General features: G+C 39.0%; 1 protein-coding gene across 4 annotated transcripts in view; it reads left to right on the plus strand.

Moving 5' to 3' along the window:
• Positions 1-22,395, plus strand: part of TTC28 (tetratricopeptide repeat domain 28) — a 632,666-nt gene that overhangs the window by 369,322 nt on the left and 240,949 nt on the right. The window lies entirely within an intron of this gene.

A 22,395-nucleotide genomic window follows, 5' to 3' on the forward strand; every position in this document is an offset into this window, starting at 1 on the left:
TCTAGACATCATACATAAAGGTGGCTGGCTGGTTCTTTTTTTAAAAAAAAAATCATGATGCAAACCCATTGAGCTGTCTTTTCACATTTGATGCTCCATCCATTGAACGTGAAACACATTTTTTCCTTAGAAATGTGATTTGATCTGAGGATATCTACAATAGTCTGGACTAAATTTTTCTAGCATTTGTCTTACATTTTAGAGATACAGCCATTTCTCATAGCTTTGTGACATACCTAAGCATTTCTGAACCAACATCAATTACTTTGTTATCTCTAGCACTCTGAGTACAAACGGAAAAAAACAAAATGTGAAATTGCCACCGTTCTTGCTGTTACTGCCAAATTGTTGTTTTATGTAGAAGTGAAAATTGTATTCTCAGACTTTGTATGGTTTGTTTTTGCATCTTAAAAGTTTTATTAAATTCATTTTTATTCATTCATTGAATATTTAATGAGCATCTCTTATGGGTTAGGAATAATGTATGATGACTGTGATACAAAGATGAGCAAGATCCAGTCCCTGCCTTTGAAGAGCTCACAATCCAGAACGAAAGGCAGATGAGTAAACAGAGAGGTTACAACAATTATAGCAATAATAAATTGCTTCTGAAGAGCTACGGCTTGTCCGTGATATGTCCACATCTACCCCATTTTACCAGTTGACTCCCCCGCCCCCCACAGTGATGGAAAACCAGATATTATCTGGTCTTCAGTTTCCCATCACCACAGGCAGTGCTTTTCACTGTTGTGTTTGTTCCTTTCTGGACCTGTGTGTCTGGACCTGTATGGGAATTTCTTTGAAACGTACACTCAGAGGTGGAAGTGTGAGGTCACAGGATGGATATATATATATATATATATATATATATATATATATATATATACTTGATTAACCCCAAACTGCCACGTTCTTCCCTGTGGTAGGTGTATTAGTCTGTACATCTACAAATATGTTCCTGTGTCCCACATTTCCATCAACACCTGGGATTCTTCAACATTCTAATTTTTGGTGCTGTAACAAGAATAAAAATGCTTCCTCAGCATTTTAATATGCGTTTCTTTCACTACTAAAGAATTTGAGCAGCATCTACTGATAGTCTTTGTTAGGCTTTGAGTTTCCTCCTTTATAACATTTTAACTTTTTTTTAAGTTCATTTATTATTATTTTTTTCGAGAGATACAGAGACAGCGTGAGTAGGGGAGGGGCAGAGAGAGGGGGAGAGAGAGAGAGAGAAAATCCCAAACAGGCTCAGCACTGTCAAGCGCAGAGCCCGCTGTAGGGCTCAAACGCATGAAACTGCAAGATCGTGACCTGAGCTGAAACCGAGAGTTGGATGCTTAACTGACTGAGCCACCCAGGCACCCCTCCTCCTTTATAAATTGTTAGCCATTTTTGTTACTGTTGGGGTTACTGTCCAGTGAATTTGCAAGCATTTTTCATATGCTCAATGAAAGAGTTCAGGTCACTCTCCAGTTTTAGACATTGCAGATGTCTTGTTGGCATCTGTATTGCAAGTGAGGTTATGTAATTATTTATATATTTTGCATTTTGCCCTTACTTTGTACAAATAAATGGGAAATTTAAATATAAAAGTGCTAATACTAGCAAAAAAGATATGTAGGTCTCATAAACTAATACAGTTGAGATAAAGATGAAAAATTACTGGCCCTGCCCAAAATAGTACATCTTTGTCCTCAATTTGACTGTTTCTTTGACTTCTCCTGGTAAATGAAGGAAAAGAATAAGGCTGAAGAACATATGTAAAATGTTGAAAATGCGTCCTTGAAGATCCCAGCTTGGATGTAATTGTAGAACAGGAACTTCCCTTGTAACATGAAATTCCAGTTTGACCTGTGAACATTAAGCCTTTGTTCACAGTTTCAAGAACAAATTACCCATCGTAGGGCACAGCTCTCAGAGAACAGTTACAAGAGCATTGCTAAGTAGTGTCCACTACTTGAGGGCTCCAACTAATTCCAATTATAGTATGTTTATAAAATTATATTTTGCTTCAGCTAATGAATGTGGAAGATAGGAGGACTAAAAAAGTGTATAGAGAGCAAGTATTTTATTCTTTGGGGAAAATTCTGGGGGTCTTTTACCAGTGGCTTTTAATTAGCGTAAAGAAAAGAAGTAAGATTTCTCTGAGGACAGTGGTGGTAAGAATCAGCTAAGACTTTTTTTCTATTTAAAAACAATTCTTTTTAAGTTTATTTATTTTGAGAGAGAGAGAGAGCGTGAGTAGGGGAGGGGCAGAGAGCGAAGGAAGAGAGAATCCCAAGCAGGCTCCAAGCTGTAAGTGCAGAGCCTGATGTGGGGCTCCATTCCACAAACTGTGAGACCATGACCTGAGCAGAAATCTAGAGTCAGACGCTTAACTGACTGAACCACCCAGGTGTCCCAGAATCCACTAAGACTTTCTATAAGATTTGCTTAAAAAGCTTAATAAATTGAGTAAGTGATACGTAGTTTTTCTTTTGTCTTTAACACTTAATGTTAACCTCTTTCTCCTCACCACCATCCTTATGAATATCTTCAAGTCTCTTCTATGGTAAAAAAAAATTCCCATGACCTTGTGTCCCTTTTTAGTTCCTGTGCTATTTCTTTACCACCAATGTGGGCTACATTTCTCCAAAACATAATCTGTAGGTCTACAGTTAGTACTGACACTTTCTGACTTTCTAATCACTCTTTTTTTAAAAAAATCTCGTTGATCATGTTGAAATTTTTATGTTATAAGCTTTTGTAAACCAAACTCCTTTCACACAGGACAGGCTAGGGTATCCCACAATAGCAGCCAGCCTTAAAATCTTAATGGTTTGGAACAACAAAGGTGCATGTATTTTTTTTATGCCGTATGTTCTTTGTTGGTCACCAGAGAGTCTCTGCTCATTGTAGTCACTTGGAGACCCAGACTGAGAGATCAGCCACCATCTTGAAATCACCATCTTGATCAGCCGTCACTGGTTGCTGCTCAAGGAGAGTGAAAAGAAGGGTCTTAAAGTGGAACGAACACATGTTGCTCACCTACAAGTGGGCTAAAAGGTGCAATATTATGTGCCTCGAAGGCAAAAGGCTGGAAATATTTGGTACTAGCACTAATGACATCCACACTTATATACTGTCACATTTCAGGGGTTCAAATTCTCTATTTGTTGTGTCTTGTGGCTCCCTCATGGTGAACGACTTTCTTATGTGGTCTATGCCTTTTTCAAATTGTGCACCCATCTGTATTGGGAGTGATTGTGGAAGAGTTCCTGCAGATTGACTTTGCATTGGCTTCTGCTGAAGAAACTAGGGTTTTTCCCTGGCCTAGAACTGGTTCTTCATATTGGTTTCTTGGTTCAAGATTCCATACAATTTGGGAGGTTTAAATTCAGACTCAACAGCTGTGCATCACTCAGACCTGGGGTTTTCATTTTCCCCTGGATGTGGTGTTTGTATGCAGAAGACAGATGACAAGGTTTCTTGTGTCTTCCAGGGATAGGTTTTCTCATCCCATTTCCGTGGAGTTGGTCGTGGGGAGTACAAAGGGGAGGCCTCTCCAGGGTCCTTGCTTTATAGTAAGAGTATCAGTTCTGGTTGTCTGCCTCCTTTGAACCTCAGGCCAGCTTTCCCCCTCCCCATTCAAGTATTATTCCTCATCAGGGCCCTGGACCACCACTCTACCGGCTCCCATATTTAATATTTTGGTTTTGGGTTCCCTCTGTTTGTAGCACCTGGGAGATTTTAGCATATTGTTACATCTGACATTTCTATGTATTTTAATGGGAGGTGGTCCACATCCAGGCTTTAGTCACTCTCTGTAGTGTGTCTTTTCTTTCCTTACTAGACTATACCTTTTTTTCAGTGACTGATTTCCATTTTGTCAAGTCCCAGGGATACTTCTCAGCCTCTTATCCTACCATACGTTTCCTGCTCGTTCAGAAGTACTGAATTTCTCTTTTTGAGATGTTCTCCTTCCTTGGCTTTTTCTCTTCTGATTCTTTCAGCACTTTGAATTTTTTTACTTTCATTCTTGGGCTTTCCCAAAGATACCCACTCACCAAATGTTGATGTTCTTCAAGTTTATTGTTCACTGTGTTTTTCTCTACATTCTCTCTTTGTATGTTCCCCTGTATTTTCAGTATTGTAACTTTTAACGAAAATGTGTTTTCAGACTTACCCTTCCTTTCCTCATATATCCATTGGCCCACCAGACATACACATTTAGGTGCCCCAGTCTAAGCTTATCTAAACCTGGGCTCATTACTTTCCTCTCAAAACTCATTTCTCTGCATGAATTCCTGATACCACTTAATGATGACACTGTTTTCCTGGTCATTCAAAGGAAACCTGGCCTCTTACCATAGATTCGTCCTCTCTTTCTCCCTCAACTCCTCATCTAGCCAGATACCAGGAAATGCTATTCTAGATATCTCCTTAGATATCTCCTCTCTATTCCTACTACCATACATAGTTATGATCCTCATTATTCATTCATATTATACTCATATAGGTATAGATAGGATACCTACTATGTGCCAGGTATTGTGTGCTGAGTGCTGAGGTCACAGTAGTGACTAAGACAGCAAAGTCCCTGCCCCATGGAGCTTCCGTTCGTATGCAAGAGATACTGAAGAAATAAATGTATAATGTATAATATGTTAGGGAGCAATAAATCATTGCATTGCAGGGACATTGTATTGTTACCTAGTGGTGATTTAGGTAACTTGCAGTTTTGGTGTTTTGGAATGTGAATAAAATCTGACTTGATGATTCAATCTGTTATTAAAATAAGTTCAAGAAAATGCCATGCTATGACTATTTCTCTAAGTTTTAGATATGTAAAACTTAAATTTGCTTAAAATTTGAAAGTCAAAACAGTTGTTTCCATTACATTATTAAAATGTGTTCCTCTAAAAAAAAAATTAAACTATACAGATATTTTATATGGTGGATTTTTCCTTAAGTTATATTTAGAAAATTTCCCAGAAGTAGAAATATATACTCCTCAGGAGTATTTAATTTTCTTTAAAAAAAAAAATTTTTTTTTTGAGACAGAGCATGAGCAGGAGAAGGGCAGAGAGAGGGGGAGACACAGAATCTGAAGCAGGCTCCAGGCTCTGAGCTGTCAGCACAGAGCCTGACGCGGGGCTCGAACTCACGGAGTGTGAGATCATGACCTGAGCTGAAGTCGGACATTCAACCAACTGAGCCACCCAGGTGCCCCAGGAGTATTTAATTTTCACTTAATATTTTGTTTTCTAGTCAATTCTCTGAAATATCTATGTAAGCTTTTTGCAAGTGTCTTTAAAATGATGTGACTTTTTCAGAAAACACTAGTAACAGCAAACAGTATTTATAGAACTAGTGAGCCCTGGAGTACCTAAACCCTGTCTTGTCATCTAATGGGAAGGTGTATATTTGGGTATCTTTACATCCACGTTATGCTGTTTTTTGGCTTCCTACTGTTGGTGCTGAATCAGTCATGTTTCTAAAACAAGTATGTAACTAATAACTCCTATTGGGGGAGGAGCAGAGGGGCAGAACATTGATCTGGGCTTGCCAGGTGAGTTAACTACCATCATATCTGCCCCCATAGTCTGCTTCTGCCAAAGAATGGTGCCAGGTCTTTTGTGGCCTTTGAACACGAACCTGAGTCTTTCCGCTAATGTCCTCATCTTTCAAAGACTCCAGCAGTGCTAAATAGAGATGAACCTGGCATTCTGAAATGAGGGGAAAAAAAAGACTCCAGCATCCAGCTTACTGCAAATGAACAGCTTCTCTCTGGTTTCAGCTGTTTCATTTAGATAAATGCTTCTCAAAGATGAGACACCACCATTTGCATTTATGGGTTTAATCATGGCAGTTAGAGCTTAATTATCTGGCTTCAGTTTTATAGAAATACATGCCATCATCCGCCTCCTCCCTCCTTTCTTGATCTTTCGGCCATTCTCAACTCAGACCATTTCAAGAGCGGGTGTGGCAGGTTAAAAATGGTGATTGGAGACCTTATCGGCTTAGTTCTCAGTGCCATACTGGAGTTCTGTTTTTGTTAGGGAGTTGTCAATGATGTTAACCAGTGGTGTCGCTACTCTTGGATAGCGGGACGGAAGTTGTTGACACTGTCGGAATTGCCTTATTTGAGTTGGAGAAAAAGATAGCAGTGAAATCACTCTATATCGGATCGGCCCTTGGCTGTTCTGGAAAGAGAGTGGTAGCATGTTACTCATATGCACAAGTTATGATGCTGAATAATTTTGTAGCAATTTCTGACTTGTGTCCTTACTGGGTATAATACAGTTTGATTTCCTCTCTAAACCAAGTTAGTAACTGAGTGAGAATGTCTTACAGCTAGCTGACATGGATAATAACCAGTTGTCTTGAGGGTCTAGGATAAATGTTCATGGTCTTGGTATGTGTGTGTTTTGCCTTTAATCACATGGAATATGGAATACTGAGAGGCAGGCAGGGAGGGAGGGAAGAGTTTTTTGATCCAGGATATTTTTTATGGATAATGGAATGGAGGTAACCTATTTCATAGCCCTTTTAATGTTTCAGAGTAAGCATTTTCTCATGTTTTCATATCATTGGCTAGGATAGATATTACTGTTCTATACATTAGACTATGAAACACAGCTCAAAATAGGTTGAATAAATTGGTTAAGATTGTTCAATTAATTACTAATCATAAGCCAGCATATATTTGTGAATCACTTTACCTTTTAGTTAGTGATTCATACATACTATATTTTTGTTTCTTGTAGCAGTATCAGAGTCCAGTTCTCATTTCCAGTTCTGTGGCTATTCCTCTAACCCTGGTGTTGGCAAACTTTTTCAGTAAAAGACCAGGTGGCAAATACTTTAGGTTTTTTGGGCCAGTTGCAATTATGAAATTGTGCCGTTGTAGCATAAAAACAGCCATAGACAAACAAATGGGTGTGGCTGTGTTCCAATTAAACTTTATTTATAAAAATAGGTGGTGGGTGGGATTTGGCCAATTCTTTGTCTAAACCAGTAGCTTCCAAACTTCTTACTAAAAGGCCTTTTATGGTTCCCATCTGTGTATCTCTTCACCCTCTCATTTTTTTTTTTTTAAGTTGGGCTTTCAAACAAACTCAGTATTGAATAATAATAAGCTCACTCTCTCATTTTTAAAGTAATGCCAATCAAAACCCATCACAGCCATGTTTCTTAAAAGCTCCGGCTATTGAATCAAATATTGCCTTATGACACTCAGATGCCAATTTCCTATCAAGGGCACAGCCACCGAAATGATGATTTGAAAATGAGAGAATCATATAACTCAAGCCCTGGGCTAGTTGCCTACCTCCTTCTTCAGCTTCTGTTGTCTGCTACATGCCAACCACAGAAATGGGCCTACCCTGCCATCAGGTTGTGAGAATGAGCTCCTGATGTCTGCATCTGGAGGCTCACATCCCAGCCAGCCTCCCAGTCACTATGCAGCCTCAAGCAGCTAACTTAACCCCTAAAATTACTTCCCAAGAGAAGCCTCAATATTGTTCGGGATGGCATAAGCCTATCCTCCGTGGGTAAGCATCATTTTAGAATTATATATTAAAATAAAGAAGTTATTCAAATTCAAATATTGACATTTTTGCATTAGAAAATATGTACTTTGAAAATTTAAGAGAATTTGGCCTAATAGACTAATGGGTCAGCCTTGTGATTCTTAATACATGTAATTGAGTAATTGATTAGACTTACGATTTTGAGTTAGAATGCCTAAGTTCATACAAATTTTGGAATATTTTAGAGAGCCCAAGAATTATCATATTTGAACATTTAGTTATAGGAATTACCCATACTCTCAGATAACTAGAGAACTTCTAAAGGGAACTGAATATATTAAATTTATAAATGTAGTTTAAAGCATTTTTAAAGTTTATTTATTTATTTTTGAGAGAGAGAACATGTGCAAGAAGGGGAGGGACGGAGAGAGAGAGACAGAATCCCAAGCAGGCTCAGCAGTGTCAGTATGGAGCCCAGTGTGGGGCTCATTCTCAGGAGTTGTGAGATCATGACCTGAGCTGAAATCAAGAATCAGGCTCAACTGACTGAGCCACCCAGGTGCCCCTGTAGTTTAAAGCATTTAAGTGAGTTTTAAGTTAAAATTAAAGTAGCCTTTCTTTAAAAGTGATGCTATAAAGAGAATAATCAGAAAACTAAACTTGAAATCTGAAGAGTGTAGTGAAATTCTGAATTTTGAAATATGATAAGTGAATAAATAAATAAATAAACCAAAGAATGCCTGTATGGTCTTCTCTGTTTATGTCCTCTAAGGACATTAAAAAAGAAAACATCACACTGAAACGATCAGTATGAATATCATCATGACTGTACTATGCTGATGTAATTCCAGACACAGTAGAGAAATGTGACATTTTAGTTACACTGCACCGTTTACAGTTTCCTAGAGGCCTTTGAAATATTGAAAATGGTTTATGAATCTCACAACTGTCTTCCAGGACCATGATCTGCCAGTTACTTACATCCGACACCTCTCTGATGTGTAGAATTAACTTCTCAGTTGAATGTTAATTGAAATGTTATATTTAAGTGGCTGAGAGTCCTCATTTTAATCACTACGAGAGGAGCAAAATCTCAAAGATGCTGCTCTGAGGAACAGTGAATTGGTCTCAACATGAAATAGCGAGTGAGTGGCTGGTCTTCAGGCCTGACCTCTGAGGTAATGTCTCAGAACTGAGTTTTCAATAAAATAGATAAAGAATTTTTATTAAGTTTCCTGAGCTGGAAACACATCCATCCTCTCATTTTGTTGGACAATGTGTTTACCATTAAGGGCCTGCCCGTCTCGGTGAGAGCTCAAGGCGGCCATGGAGGGCATACAAGGCTGCCGCGGGGGAAGTGAAGCTTGGCTGAATCCCAGTTGCATTACAAGTCCTGGCGGAGGTGCTGCCCTTTTGCCCTTGTCCTTGGGAAATTCATCAGTTCTTAGAGCTCCAAGAGATTATAAGACATTATCTCATTCAGCCCTCTGACTCCCAAGTAGGAATTCACTTAAATTATCTCTGGCAAAGGAGAATGTCTTCATGTACTACTTGCATAATTCAAAATTAATTTTAAAGATGTATTTTTTAAAAAAAATTACCTGTGGGAGATTTTGTTCTACCTACTCCTAAGATCTGAGGAGATGGAGAGTCACCTCGCTACCCTTTGAGAAGTAATGATGGTAAAGATAATTAGAGCTTATATATATTGAACGTTTTCGATGTGCCAGATACTGAAGCAAAAACTTTCTATGCACGCACTTAGTTAATCCTCACAGCCACCCAGTGGAGCAGATACTGTTCTTGTCCTCATTTTACAGATGAACAGGCTCAGGGTTAAAGCTCCCAAGCGGTGGAGTTGGGGTCTGAAACCTGGGTTTGTCTCATTTCAAGAGCTGTGAGGTCAAACCTTTATGTTATTCTCACTTCCCCAGTTATGGTACTTCGTTTGTCTTCTTGTGGTTTTCTTCTGGGAATAGATTATTAGGCTCTATAAAGAATTAAGTTATACAATACAAATGGAAGAATTGGGGGCATTAAGGAATTAATATTATTCCTGCGAGTCCTACCCATTATTAATGAACATGAGTAGTATTTATGTTTGGTAAGGTTGGTATAAAAGGAAACAACTTTCATGGTTCTGCATTTCCTCCCTGTGTTAAATACACCATAGGGCTTTAAGTTTCTCGTTTGTTCTTACCATGTGGAAAACTGGAGAAGCTAGGCTAATGAATTAGGAGAACTATGATGTGAGATGAGAGTGTGGATCTTTATCCTTAACCTTACTGATCAGAAGCCATATAGGTTTACAAGGCACTTTGGGTAGGATCCTTTCTCTCTCCCTAAGTAAACATGAATGGAGAGCTCACTCTAGTGTGGCTTCAGCGGGTGTATATTACGAAGGACAGAGCTACAACCAGAAAATGGGATCATATTCCAAGTCTTTCTTCTTTACTGATTATTGAGCTGGAAATAAAAAAAAAAAAACCTACCTATTTATTTGGGTAGTGTATATGGTAGGGTATATATTGGCTACCTTCACAATATTTTCATAGTTGGCAGTGTTGAGAATTGTGCTTTGTTTTCAATTCTAATGTCCTCCTTAATTAAAGAGCACCTCTGGAATCAACTCTCATTTTTTCCATGGCGAATGAGACCCCAAGAAAGAAGTCGAGATTAAAGTAAATTCAACCCCCAGCCTGGCCCCTGGTTTCTAAGCTGGCTACAGTGAGAACTGTCAGGGAGATAGATGGGGGCTCTAAGGTTTCCTGGAGTTTTCAGCCATGTGTGGGCACCACATGTGGTGTGTTCAGTGAATACAAATACAAGAACACATGCTGTTTCCATTAGGGACACTTCAGACCCCTCTCTGTCCCTAGCCTTACTACAGAGTTGAATGGGTCATTTATCATAGGCCACTTACTGATACTGACTGGCGCTCAGGCCCTGTTACAAGGAAGCAGCAAACAGTGTGACTTAGTTCTTTTAGAATGTTTATTATACAAGGATATTATTTCTTAAGAATATCCAAACTCATTTGCAAAGAACACGCATTTTGTTAGGTGCTTCTGGAGGGAAATGTATTTAAAATGCAAATCTGGCCATGTATCTACCTTGCTGAAACCTTTCAATGACTCATGATAGTCAACATCATTCAAGACCAGGTTCTGCCTTCTCTGTGGCCCCATCCCTTTTGTTACCTCTAGAAGGCTGAATTGCTATTAGCCAGCCACATATATCAGACCATTTTTGGCCTTCCCTTGACCTCTGCTTATTTCTGCCTCTTGTTGACAAGGCCTTTCTCCTTTTAGTGAAGGTAAAGTATTCTCATTTTGTAAGACTTGGATCGGCCTTCCCTATTTCTCTTCCCTCAGCCTGAGTTTTGCATCCTCCTCCTCTGCGTGCTGGGAGAATGGTGAGATGTCATCTGTCATAGGCAGGCCCCTCTCTTACCCTACTGATATTGAAGCAGTGTTCCTGTCTCTGTCTCCTGAAGGCTGGCCTACATGCGTTTCCCCATGCACCCTTAGGTGCCCAGCCCAGTGCCTCGAATAACGCACAGGCAGTCACTGGTGATTCTTGAACTGAGGTGAACTGCCTTGTAAGCAACTTTGAGCCTCACTCAGACACCGTCACATATGATTCTCATTATATCCCTTATCCCAGTGCCTCGCACACCCACATCATGAGAAAGTTCCTACTAAAGAACTGGCCAGCAGTGTGACTCTTTCAATTTTCCTTGATTGAAGAGCCCAGTTATACAAACCGTACAATCTGTTTTCCTTCGTAAAGGTTGTCACTGGAGACACTCTTTATTGAGTGTTGTCTCTCATGGACCTCGGAGGCACCCAGCAGCCACATCTTCTGTTGTTTACATTTAGCAGAAAAGTCGTATCTTAGGAGGAGTGCCTCATATCTCGATCTTAATCATTGTTCTGTTTTATTTGGCACGGCTGTCCAGAGTCGGACAGATCTTGTTCTGAGCCTGGGCTCTGGTAGTTTCTTACGGCTTCAGCGTGTGCTTGCGTGCTGTTTACCCTCAAGAAAGGCATTTTCCTAACCAGGTGCTGGGATGTGTACACAATGGTTTAAAAACTTTTAAGATGGAAGTATAGCACACCCTCGCCTTTTATTCTATCTTACTGTTTTTACTGGTTTGCCATACTTGGCCTTCCCTCTCCTTACTATTCCCCCAGGAGGCCATATAGTGAAACAGGAGTGAGAGGAGCTTTCAAGTCTGGGACCTGGGGGGAAAGCTGAACTCACCACTTACTGGACTGTGATTGGCATGCAGCTTGTCCCTTTTGAGCCTTAGCTTCTTGTTTGAAAATGGGGATAGGGTCACTTGGGTGGCTCAGTTGGTTAAGCATCCAACTCAATTTCAGCTCAGATCATGATCTCATGGTTCGTGAGTTTGAGCCCAGCATCGGACTCTGCTCTCATAGCACGGAGCCTGCTTGGGATTCTCTGTCTCCCTCTTCCTCTCCACTCCTCCCCACTTATGCTCTCTCTCTCTTTCTCTCAAAATAAGTAAACTTGAAAAAAAGATTTAAAAAAAGAAAATGGGGGGCGCCTGGGTGGCGCCGTCGGTTAAGCGTCCGACTTCAGCCAGGTCACGGTCTCGCGGTCCGTGAGTTCGAGCCCCGCGTCGGGCTCTGGGCTGATGGCCCAGAGCCTGGAGCCTGTTTCTGGTTCTGTGTCTCCCTCTCTCTCTGCCCCTCCCCCGTTCATGCTCTGTCTCTCTCTGTCCCAAAAATAAGTAAACGTTGAAAAAAAAATTAAAAAAAAAAAAATACTGACACATGAAACAAGTAAGTAGTAATGTAGGGTATTGTATGCAAAGTGACAAAATTAGCTCCTCTAAGAATCACAGAATGTTAAACATCAGAAAAGGGCCCCAGAAACTATCTAGTCTAATCCCCCACTGAAAAACACAGTTTAAGTTCTGACTATATCATTTATTAACTATGTCACCTCAGATTCAGTTCCTTTCCCTGTAAAATAGGGAAATCATTAATATATACCCCTTTACTTTACAGAAATGGCCTAAGGGTGAAATGGTATCATTATTGTGTGCTAACAAATGATAGTATTGGTATTACGGTAATTGTTAATACTAGGAGGTATGTAATTTTCCTACTGCATTTTGGTTTTATATTAAAAATAGTTGTAAGTCTATGATTTTTTTCCCCATCATGAAGCATGGAAAACTGTTAAAATAGTTACTCAGTTTTCATGTATCTGTTAAAAGAAATTTCTGCTTCTAAATGTTATCATAACCCCAAAGGGAAGCTACTGTTCCCTGCCATTTGTGAATGTAAGCATGACTTCTGAAAAACAACTTTTCACAATATAAAAATGAAGGCCTGGCCTGCTTTCTCTTTCTGCATTCTGTTCTAGCAAAGCTGTAAGGGCATCTGAATGATAACTGCTCTCACTCTTAATACATAATGTCTCCACTTGAACTTATCTTGCTTGTAGGCATGACACAGGGAACATCAAGGCTGGGCACTCTCAGTAGACCTCCTCCTAGGTGTGTGTGGATGGCCAGCTAGATCACTTTCACTTCACTGAGCTGTGAAATTGACACCAAATTGTGCCATTAGCTTGTTTCTGAAGGGTATGTTGTGCTGGATGTTCTCTTCTTGCTTGCACGGTACATGAAAAAAGATGACAAGATAAAAATGTCCCATAAATGAACATGAGTGAGGAAGTTTGGATGTAATTTGTTGTGAATTAAAAACATTGAATAATGAATGTATCAAGAGCCCTGGAAGCAGAGGTGCTGAGAATTCAGAGCATGCATTTAGTACTTGGGGAAAAGAAAATGTAGAGCTTCAGGTTTCTCTTTAGAAGCTTTTTTCAGATTTTTATTTCCCTTCTTTATACCCTGCTAGCAAGAGAATAATCTTGTGATCAGTTAAGGCATTTGATAGCATGTATCTGTTCTCTGACTTAGGTGTAGCGGTGTGTTTATGTGAGTCTTTTTCCTCTCCATAGTTAAAGCCTTCTTGGCCTGCCTTTTGATTTAAAAAACTGAGGTAAATTATTTCTCAGTGAAATATTTCTCCTAGAGTTGAAAGGAGATAAAGGCGAAGTGTAAATGTGGTAGGAAGAGATTTCTCAGAGCGGATCCACATCATCCTGTGAAAGCATTCTGCACGGTAAAGCAGTGGCTCATCTCCGTTTAGACTTTGTGCTTTTGCTGTGTTTTCTCCCAGCTCTCTGCTTAGCTCGCTCGCTCGCTCGCTCTCCTCCTCCAGGCCTTTATTCAAACCTGCCCCAACCCTGTCTGGCCTCCCTCCCTGCTTTATTTTCTCTTCTGAACTTAGTACCGTCTAACTTAATTGCCATGTTGTTTGCTTCTTGGCATATATGTATTTCATGCTTTGACATCTCTGACATTCTAATGCATCTAACACTCAATGACATCTTAGGTCTGAAAAATAAATATGTATAGTAATTGATTTTTCTTACTGTCTCTTTCTTACCTTCAGAATATGAACTCCAGAGGGGCACCTGGGTGGTATAGTCAATTAAGCATCTACCTCTTGATTTCAGCTCAGGTCATGATCTCAGGGTCATGAGATCCACACCCAGTGTGGAGCCTACTTAAGATTCTCTCTCTCCCTCTGCCCCTCCCCCACACACTCTCACTTTCTCTCTCTCTCTCTCTCTCTCTCTCTCTCTCTCAAAAAAAAAAAAAAAAAAGAAAGAAAGAAAAAAATGTATATAATCTCCTCAAAGGCAGAGATTTCTCTGTGTTGTGCCTGTAACAGTGCATGTCACATGATAGGAGCTCAATAAATATTTGTTGAATGAATTGATGAACTGTCTAGGTTCAAGGGAATTGGGGAAAAAGCTATTCTATGTTTACTCCGCTTTCCTTGTCTGATCTCCCCCTATCCCCTCTCCTGTTCACTTTTATCTTAGCCTGCTTGTCTTCTCTATACCAGAGGATACTCTCACTTGGCCTGGTTCCCATCCCCCTCCACATAGCTTGTGAGGTCACTAAAGCAGTGAGCTGGGTGTACAGAAGATATCTGTTCCCTATTCCCTGTAATTCAAGCCTAAAACTCCAAGAATTTCCCTGCCAGCTCAGATCTTACTTTGCCTATCTCTGTAGTTGTCTATAGTCTGTAGTCATGATAGGAGCATCAAAGCTTACACTGTACTAGGGCAAGGCTTTTCACATTCTGTGGCCAAGGATCAGTCTTTTTATTTTTAATTTTTTTAATGTTTGTTTATTTTTGAGAGAGAGAGATAGAGCGTGAGCCAGGGAGGGGCACACAGAGAGGGAGACAGAATCTGAAGCAGGCTCCAGACTCTGAGCCGTTAGCACAGAGCCCAACACAGGGCTCGAACTCACAGGTAACGAGATCATGACCTCAGCTGAAGAGGGATGCTTAACTGACTGAGCCACCCAGGCACCCCCGGAATCAGTCTTAAATTAATAACCCATTGCAGGGTGCCTGGCTGGCTCAGTCAGTGGTGTGAGACTCTTTATCTCAAGGTTGTGGGCTTGAGCCCCGTGTTGGGTATAGAGATTACTGAAGATAAAATCTTGAAAAAACAGAAAACAAAAAACAATCCATCACAAATTGACACATTTGTAAAATACAACAAAAGCAAAATCAAAACAAAGATGAAATAAATTTTTTAAAAGATAGATATATAAGCCAGAATTTTTAAATTAGGTTAAATAGATAAATGACTATGTCGATTCGATAAAAATGTTTCTATACTTACTCTCAATTGCTGTACATATCTTATTGCGCACCAGTAACAAGTAGTTTGCAGATCAGGGCCAGTGTAGGAAGCACAGCTTGAGAAGCACTGTCTCAGGGCATGGTGGCCCAACTTGATGTCAGTTCAATTTTAACATGCCATCTGAAATGAATCTGTTATTATTACCTCTGTCTTTACAGGTTATTGGTCTTAGACCTTAAGTAAAGTTGAAACTTATCTAAACCAGTCAACACCAGTAATTGGTTAATAGGAAAAGTCATTTAGAATAGAAATCATAACAAGGATATGTACATATCAAGGCATATTATTTCAACTAACACAAACTAGAAGAAACACTGACCCAACAGCCCAAGGCCTTTTCTTTTAATTTAGTCCTTAGATTTCGGTAGACTTGCTCTTACATAAACCGTATCCACTTACAATTTCAGTTTCTTCAAAGAGAAGGAAGAGTTGAGTATATCATTTGCAAAGAAATCTGGGTGCAGAACCTCTCTAGATTTTTATTATTTAAAAATTTTTTGATAATTATTTGACCTATATTGAATTCACCTTGAATTCATTATCTTTCTAAAGAATTTAGTGTTGTTTTCCAAGAAATAAGAGCTTTGTTTTTGAGCTCATAGTTCATGAGTTTCCCTTATATAATTACTGTAACAAATAAATGTGACATGAACTTGTTTGGGAGCAGTCATAGCAGAGTTCTGGTAAGTGTACTGCTCCATTAGTTAAAGGTGCCAGGGAATACTGGAGAGTAGACAGCAGTCATAAGTGATGGGTATGCTGTGGCACTGGGCGGTGTGTCCTATGGAGGGAACAGGTTAACCCGGGATAATCTGCGTCTTGGTAGGAAGATCCCTAAAAATAGTTTCTGCTGTGCCATTTTATTTATTTATCTCTTTGTTTGTTTATTTATTGGGTTAAATTAAAAAAAATTAATGTTTATTTATTTTGAGAGAGAGAGAGACAGAGAGACAGAGTATGAGCTGGGGAGGGGCAGAGAGAGAGGAAGACAGAGGATCTGAAACGGGCTCAGTGCTGACAGCAGAAAGCCCGAGATGGGGCTCAAACTCACAAACTGTGAGACCATGACCTGAGCCGATGTCTGATGGTTAACTGACTGAGCCACCCAGGCGCCCCTGCTGTGCCATTTTATTAATGAATCCTTCCTTTCTTCAAAGTACTCCTTTTAAGCTTCTGGTACTTCTAGTGTTCAGCCATCCTGTTTGTGATTATAAATGCTTCATTCATATCCTCGCTTAGTGGTTTTTTTGTTGTTTGTTTTGTTTTTTAACTTCCAAAAGAGTATGGTCTTTTTAGTATATAACCATGTGATACATCTCAATCCTTTGATTGTTTTATTTACCTTTCTCTGCTTTCATGATCACTTTCTTACATTGTTATAACTGAATTACTTTAAGTCCTGTATTGGAATCATGAGAAGAGAGGAGGCACATTTTGTGGTGACTTGTTCTTTCTAAATAATCCCAAACTTACAAAAAAGTTGTAAGAGTAGTACAAAGAGTGCACTTACCATGATGAGCAGTGAGTAATGTATAGAATTGTTGAATCACTATATTTTGTACCTGAAACTAATAATAACACTGCATGTTAATTATTCTGGAAATTAAAAAAAAAAACTCTTAAAAAAAAAGAGAGAGTAGTATAAGAACTCTTGTGTGCCCTTTACCCAGGTTCAATCATTATTTTGACTATATTGTGTTCTCTCTGTATATATATATATTTTTTTATTATGAAATTTATTGTCAAATTGGTTTCCATACAACACCCAGTGCTCATCCCAATAGGTGCCCTCCTCAATGCCCATCACCCACTTTCCCCTCCCTCTCACCCTCCATCAACCCTGTGGAGGTTCCTCAAAAAATTAAAAATAGATCTCTGTATATTTTTTTATCTTGAAACTTTTGAGAGCATATTATCAACATTTACCTTTTACCCTTAAATTCTTTGATTTGTATTACTAGGATTAAGGAATATATATATATATATATATATAGATAGATAGATAGATAGATAGCACAGTTAACTAAATTCAGGAAATTTACATTGATTCAATACTATTATTAACTCCACAGCTCATACTGAAATGTTGTCAGTTGTCCCAATAACATTCAGTCTGGCTGTTTTCTTCCTGGTCTAGATCCAGGATTATTCATTGCATTTAGTTTTCATTTCTTCTTAATCCTCTTTTTATCTGAATAATTTCTCAGTCTTTCTTTGTCTTTCATGACCTTGACACTTTGGAAGAGTACAGACTCTTTCTTTTGTAGAATTTCCCTCAGTTTGGGTTTGTCTGATGTGTACTGATGATTAGATTCCAGTTATGCATTCTGGGGACAGGAATCCTACAGAAGTGATGCTGACTTGTCTCAATGCATCCTCTCAGGAGCCACAGGGTTTTGGAATGCCTCATTCCTGGGCAGGTGAATTTTGATCACTTATTTCAGGTGGGGGTCTGCCAGGTTTCTTTACTTTGAAGTCACTTTTTTATTTGTAATTTTTAAGTAACTTGTGGGGATACATTTTGAGAGTAGACTACATATATTTCCTATTTATCCCTTCTACTTTTGTTAGTTGACATTTACCAGAGAAAACAGAGCTTTCCCTTTTCTACCCTTTGTTTATTCATTTATATTGGCATGGTCTCATGGATTCTTAATTTATTTTTTATTTCGGTAAATGGATTAAAAGTTTGTTTCTATTTTTGTTTAATTTGATTTGATTCTCAAGTTGTCCCAGACTTGGGAACCCTTTTAAGCTGATTCATATGTCCTTTGACATTTTCTATTATTTTTTGAGCATTTCTTTACTTTCTGGTGTAACAGAATATTCCGGGCTCATAAGCTACATTCCCTGCCCAAGTATCAGAACCCACCATTTCTCCAACTATCCTGGGTTCCTTTTAGAGGAGAAAATGGATTTAGAAATCAAGATTTTAACTATAGGTGTGCTCATTGCTAATGTGTTATCAGCATTCCTCTCTGTAAACTAAGGTGGGGAAAAATAGGTGTATACATAATATCTTTCTCTTTTCTTTCTATATATCTTTGTGTATATGCAGATGTATATACAGATACATATGTTACACATGCACATACATGTGTATATATACATACACATATACATCTATAGCTATTTCTACATTTAACTGTTTAAAAAATCATGTGTTAAAAATCATTACTCCCTGCAGATACCTCCACTTCCAGTCTAAACCATAACAAGTATTCATTCTAGGCTTCCTTCTTTCTGTATTTGTAACGCCTTTCTTCCGTAGTGAGAAACCAGACTTCTGTTATCCTCAATGCATTTTCTCAGTCCTTTTGAGTACAAAAATTTGTTGCAGAAGTACCAGTTCACACTACTGTGAAAAACAAACTCCCTAATTGGATTCAGTATTTGTTTAGGGCTGTTTTTGTCTTTGTCTGAGGGTGCATAATCAAAAGTTCAAAAGTTTGATTCGCAAGTTCCTTGGGTTCGCATTCTTTTATATAATTATATTATTCATTTGAAATACAGTTAAATTCATTTATTTCTGTCATATAATGAATAGAGTTCAGGGATGTTGCTAAAAATAAATATCCTACAATACACAGGACGCCCCCATAATAATTATGTATCTCCCAATATCAATAGTGCCAATGATGAGCAACCCTGATTTATAAGCAGTGAGATGTGGTGGGGGCATGGGGGTCGGGGTAGGTCTCAGGAAGGTTCGCCTCTCCTTCAAGGCAATTACTTCAGGAAAGGCAACTATGGGCTCTCAGACAAGGGAAAGCTAACCCTTGGGGGCTTAAAGTCTTCTACAGCATCATGAGAATATGCCTGTTATCTCCATTCCTTTTTTCTTGATCTCTCCTGTGAGAACCTGGTAGTTTCTGAAGGAGAAGGAGGGTGCAAGAGGGTGATAACCCCTCTGTGTTGATATTCTCTAGGGAGCTTTACATTATTATGCCAGACCACACTAAGCCTTTAGCAGTTGATTAAAAAGTTTTAGTTTAATCTTCTTATTGACTTTATGGTGTTTGACAGCTTATGTCTCAGGTAGCAAATGCTTAGGTCCTGTTTCTAAAGTTGCTTGTCTTTCTCTAGATTTCAGGTTAGTTGTCTGCCCTGTGACCTCCATTGTCCGATCAGTTCATGAAAACACAGTGATTTATATTTTGTCCAGTTTTGGGATGGAGTGATGCTCTTTCCAGTGTTCTACATTTTTAAGCTAAAACCAGAAGTTACTAACCACTTTTAACTTCTCAATGGCCACATGTGGCTGTTGGCTACCATGTTGAACAGAGAAGATTATAGAATATTTCTCTCATTGTAGAAAGTTCTATTGAACAGACTCTGTTAGATAGAAGGGAAGTGGGGGGACAAAAAGGAAAGAAAAAGAATGAAAATTCTGATTTGATCATAATGAAATAACGAGGAATAAATTAGTCCTTGCACTGTAAACAACTAGAACATTGCCCAATACCCATGAAAAAAAACTGTTTTCAAACATTAAACAAATAGTACAGGACTCTGATCCCTGAGAGAGAGGAAATAAGATAATTGAGTCTTAAATTACCCTGGTTCTACCTAGAGGCACTTAATAGGTCATGGTGCAGGGAATGGAACCCAAACAGTACACAGTGGTCTCACTGAGTAGAGGAAAAATAGATCATAGTTTGAGGAGCCTGAAATATTTGGAATTTGTGGAACAGCAACAGGGAGGGGTGAAAAAAGAAAGACTTCTGGAAATCAAGAGGACATGTAGATCTTCTGGGTCTTGGATGTGCACTTTGGATGTGCAAAGCTGTGTTTGCATAAGCTTGGTTTCCGTGAAGCCAGACAAAACAACTACTTGGGAGCTGTATTGATCAACAACTAGAACTACCATGGGGACAGACTGGAAAGACCTGGTTAAATGCCCACAGCATTGAGGAGAGACTTGAAAAACGCCAGGAGTAGGACTAAATATCCCTGGTAAAGGCTATGCTGGGCCCATCCTAACAAACTTCAAAGGAAGTCTTGAAATGAATTGATCTGCAAATAAGTGATACACATGTTGGAATTAACAGGTAGGTACTTTAAAACAGGTATTATAAATATGTTCAAGGATTTCAAATTGGTGATTACTACAGGGGAAGGGGATGGAGGAAATGGGCAGAGTAAGTCAAGGGGGTTACAAGATACATACAAACTCACGGTAACAAAATACACAAGTTATGGTGATGAAAAGTATAGTGTAGGGAATATAGTCGATAATATTGTCATGACTTTGTTTGATGACAGAGGGTAACTTCACTTATCATGGTGAACATTTCCTAATGTTATTGTCAATTCTCTATGTTACACACCTGAAACTAGTATGTCAACTATGCTTTAAAAATGAAAAATAAAAAAAATCATATGTTCAAGCATTTAAAAGAAAACACTTGCTATAATGAAGAGAGAGGTGGAAGCTATCAAAAAGAACCAAAGGAAACTTCTAGATTGGGAAAACACAACATTGAAGATGAAAGATTACCAGGTGGGCTTACTAACAGATTAGACACAGCTTGAAGAAAAGATCAAAGACCCTCAAGGTGGAACAGTAGAATCCATCCAAATTGAAGAAAAGGGAAGATGGCCAAGGAAAATTAATAGAGCCTCAGTGGTCCATTGGAAATTTTAAGTTTTCTCTCACATGTGTAATTGAATTCCCCAAATAAGGCATACAAATACTGAAGAAATAATGACCCAGGAATTTCCTAATGATATAATTATATAACCAAGAAGCTCAGTAGACACCATCTATGCAGGATAAACATAAAGTAGACCCACATTGAGGCATGCTACAATCAAACTGTTGAAAATACAAGATAAGGAGAATGTCTGAAGAGCAACCAGAGAAAAAAAGGTATTACATACTGGGGAACAAAGATAAAATGCTGACTTCTCCTCAGAAGCAATACAAGCGGGAAAACAATAGAATGGCATCTTTGAAATGCTAAAAGAAACAAACAGTCACCCTAGACTTCTATACGTGGCAATATATACTTGAGAAGTGAAGATGAAGTAAAGACCTTTTCAGACAAACGAAAGCTGAAAAAAAATTGTTGCCAGCAGACTTGCACTAGGTGACTATTAAAAGAAGCTTTTCAGGTGAAAGGAAAATGATACCAAAGAGAAACTCGGCTCCACACAAAGGAAAGAGCTTAAAATGCAAATATGTGGATAAATGTAACTGACATGTTCCCTTGTATTTTCCATTTATTTAAAGATAATTTACTGTGTAAAGCAGAAATAATAGTAATGTGTTGTGGGGCTTATACATGCTGAAGTATGTATTACAATACTAGCTCAAAGGACAAGAGGCTGTCGTAAAGTTCTTACCTTCTATAGGAAGCAGTGTAATATTATTTAAAGGTAGACTGTAATAAGTTCAAGATGTATACTGGAAACCCTAGCAGCCTTTTTCCAGGGGAGTTCCTTACTGCAACTGCAAAACCCAGAAAATTATTTGAGTGACTGTTGTCTCAATTCTCCTAAGGGTGGAATGTAATTAGTAGCATTCTACAATGCAGAGAAGAAGAGTTAAAGCATTACATACAGTGCCCACCTTAGGGCATTAGGGCTTCATTCTATCCTAGAATCCCAGTTGAAGAGGCTGTGAGAACATCCACTGAGAGAAAGAGAGAGAGAGAGAGAGAGAGAGAGAGAGAGAGAGAGAGAGGTGGGGGGGTGTCAATGGGGGTAGGGATGGGACAGAGAATAAGAGAGAGAACTAGTAAGCCAATAGAAGAGAGAAAACGAAATCCTAAAAATTGCCCATTGATCCAGAAGAAGCTGGGATAAAAGTGGGGGAAAAGGAACAGGAGGAGATGGAAGTACCAGATTTTAGTCAGATATCCAAATTGTTGAGCCCGCTGCCAGTTGCTTGGGCTCACTGAATTTCCATGAATCAATTTGTCCTTCATTATATTCCTTTCACTGTGGCACCATTAAGATCAGTTCTCAAATACGGTCCTCCGGTTTCTGGTGGTATGAACTGCAAAATCTTTTAATTCTGCTGGTGTTTGGTTCCTCCTCACATGTCACCCCTGCAGCTGCCAGTACTGAGACTTGTTATTGGCCTAGAACACTTGTTCTCAAG

The sequence above is a fragment of the Herpailurus yagouaroundi genome, unplaced genomic scaffold (genome assembly GCF_014898765.1).
Source record: "Herpailurus yagouaroundi ecotype Mexico unplaced genomic scaffold, PumYag 428, whole genome shotgun sequence".
Lineage (NCBI taxonomy): Eukaryota > Metazoa > Chordata > Mammalia > Carnivora > Felidae > Herpailurus > Herpailurus yagouaroundi.